We start from the raw sequence: 3475 nt of genomic DNA, 5'->3' as shown, positions 1-3475 counted from the left end.
AAATTTTAAATAATAGAGCACCATACCTCCGGTTCCTGCTTATTTTGACACTGTGCAGAATGTCACACGATTGTTGCCTTTTTTTTTTAAAGATTATTCAGTTAAGAAACAAGCACCAATAAAAAAGCAATTATAGTTAATTATTAAAAAATCCAAGTAGGTATTACATAAATAAAATTATCAAGGAAGATATTTATCGTAAAGATTGTGTGCTTATGAAAGAAGTAAACGAAATTATTGTAGCGCCATAGTAATTTGTATGAATCTTTGAATCTTGTTTAAATAAAATTTTCGATAAAAATTTGATTCTATCAGTGAACGATTACTACAGTTAATTACTGGATAATTAAAACAAGTAAGTAAAATTATTGTTACAATAATCCCGACAAATTCGTGATATTATTCAACTAGAATCGTTAAGAAAAAATTCGACACCGTTAGCGAACGCCATTTTACTTTTACTTCACGAAGGCCAATGTTATAAACGTTGAATCAAGAGCAATCATTTTCAATATAAAATATACGCGCGAAAGCTTTTGCTCCCTTTGATAATTGAATCCTTAATTTGCCGCCAATTAAACTCTTTCCCAACCACTTTCGTCTTCTAAGAAACCTTTTATACCCCAAAGAGAAATCCCCTTTTGCACAAACTCGCTTTTTTTAAACCATCGTACAACACGATATGATATTTACACCGTGCAATTTACACGATTCTGATCTCAATCTTGCAAATCATTTCGAAAATAGATCGATGATTAAATCGATTATAAAATCGTCCCTGCAAGTTTTAATTGATTAATTATTTCTTTATTTGATAAAATATTATTTATTATTTAAATATCGTTAATTTACTGGCGTTCAATGAAATTTCTCGTAGAATTAAGTTCGTTTAAAATATTATTAATTTAATGACATTTTTTGTAAGATAATTGCGGTTAGATTTGATCTTTCACGAAATCTACGAGATGATCGCGTTCGATTAATCACCGATGTAGCGCATATGTAAAACATTTAAAACAGTCCATACATAGATGTTTCATAAGTGTAGATGGTTATTTATTACGGTTCTGTGTAATTAATGTTCGTTGCGATTACCACGAACTTAGATAAAAAAAAGAGTATTAATGACGAGAGAACCGGAAGTGACCAGTCCGTGACATAACTGTTATTTTCTAGGGGCTTGGTAACATTTGCATAAATTATTTCGCGTATACTGTAACGCACTTTACGTTACAACGGTATGTCGATGGACACGAGAAAAGAATTTTTCTGCCACAAATTGAATGGCATTTTTGGCGATGATGATTGTGTGGAATGATGACTACTTTAATTGAGATTCTAATCGAGATTCAAGTGATATATGAAGTTTGTACTTTCCAATAGGATACATTGTGAAAAATGTCTTCGAAAGAGAATATGCTATTTTTGAATACACCATTTTTTAATAAGTCTAACAAATTCTGGATCTTTTAATTCACAAGGTTGCAAATCTCCAAATTGTTCAGTCTGAATTTTCGAATAATCTTCTAATCTCACGATCTTCGAATTTTCTAATCTTCGAATCATTAAAAATCCTAATTTTCATAGAATTTTCAAGGAAGCTATAAAATAAAAATATAAAATATAAAATAAGAAAATTTGAAAAAGATACATAATGCGTTCGATCCAACACCATTTGCTCATAGTAAAAAAAAAAAAAGATAAAAGAAATTGTATGCAAAATAGGTAAACGTATTATAGTAAGTATTAGTCAATTATAGCAGATTGCTATCATTAATCAGTAATTATCCGAGTCGTAGCTGCATCTGTATATACATGAAGTATACAACACTAAAAATACATTTTCCTTAACAAAAATACTGAATAAACACATTCCTACGTACCAACTAGTCAGCTGTGATAAATTGTTCGCTTTGAACAACGATCGACTAAGTTAGCATTGATTTCCGGATTGTGCGTAAAGCGTGCAATAAAACGAACACGTGTTTATCCCTAACGTTAAGCCAGGACCACCTAAATTAATACGAATTTTCCCATCAGGTACCGTCCTTATTCTGACAAAAAAATGCAAGCGATATTTGTGCATGTAAATAATTTGTCTGTGTGTATATATAATAACTTATATGAAACAAGTATTGCGATATTTCTCGTACATTGCTAGATATAATGATTTTAAATAATTCTGGCTCAAAAATTCCATTATGAATTACATTGCAATTTCTAGAAAATTGTTACAACATTAAAAAAGCGAGATTCCTTAGAATATGGTATATCAAAAAAATCTTACAACCAATAATTTTACGATTAAAAAATGTAAGAAACCTCCCTAAAGTAATCGATCCGTGAAATTAATGAGAAACGTATGCTCCAGCAAAAGCTACGCGTGAATATTGAACACAGCTTCAAAACCGACCTTTTCCGATTGAAAACGCATGGCAGAGTAGCAATAACTCGTCCACCGACGCACCAATGAAAATGGAGGCTCGTAACGATCGTCATAACTCGAGTGACTTAACGATCTCAGGACGATCGTTATCGACCGATCGCTTCCGTTCCGGCCTGGACGTTTAACAACGAGGACAAGCGTGTGTCAAACGTTCTCGGTAACCGGTTACACAAAAGTGCGCACCTTGAACAACTATTACATCCCAGAACTAATTAATAAGAGCGATCATGGCTAGCATGGATACATATAGTTTGCATACGTGATTTTTCCCTGCGGGGCCAGTTTTCTCGCCTTCGAATCGATCAGGGAAGGCGATCGTGATCGCGATCGAGCCATTGAAATTCATTCGATACACACGAGATACAGCATAGCGTTTTGATCTCGCGGAACTCGCACAAACTACAAAGTCAAACTTACAGACTCGTAACAATACAAAGTGGAACGATCGTTTGGTTTCACTTCCAACCGTAAGTCTTCCTATTGATTGGTGTTCTTCTTGGTCGTAAGGGAAAACGAAGAAAAGAAAGGAAAGAAATCTGTTATTAATATTGGAGTACCATCGTTTTCGAGGAATTATCGTTCTATTTATTTATTTATAATGGCGTTATCGAGTTAATTGTTTCTTAATATGATACATTAAAACACTTATTGTAGTCGATAGAAACAGAAATTTTATTTAAGATTGCAATCCCAATTATCTGATTTTCCTGACGGACAATTTATATGGATCGATTGGAATTCATATAACAAGAGTTCACCAATTTTCTTCGCTACTCATCATTTTTCGTTCGCGTGATACGAGCTCACGTTCAAGTGAGTGCTTCAAATCGATAAAAGTTCGATTAATTAATCGAGTTCTACCATATTTAACGCGAATAAGCTTTTGCATAATAAGCAACGAATGAAATAAAAATTTGTTGTAATACACGATGAGTAAGTTAGATTAATTATCGCTTTATATGATAAAAGTCCATGGTTCAGCGACAACATTGGAATTATTTTTTTCTTATTCATCTTGGAATTTATGAT

Source organism: Bombus vosnesenskii, unplaced genomic scaffold, assembly GCF_011952255.1.
Source record: "Bombus vosnesenskii isolate JDL3184/JDL3185 unplaced genomic scaffold, Bvos_JDL3184-5_v1.1 scf7180000013396, whole genome shotgun sequence".
NCBI lineage: Eukaryota > Metazoa > Arthropoda > Insecta > Hymenoptera > Apidae > Bombus > Bombus vosnesenskii.
This window is presented reverse-complemented; position numbering follows the sequence as displayed.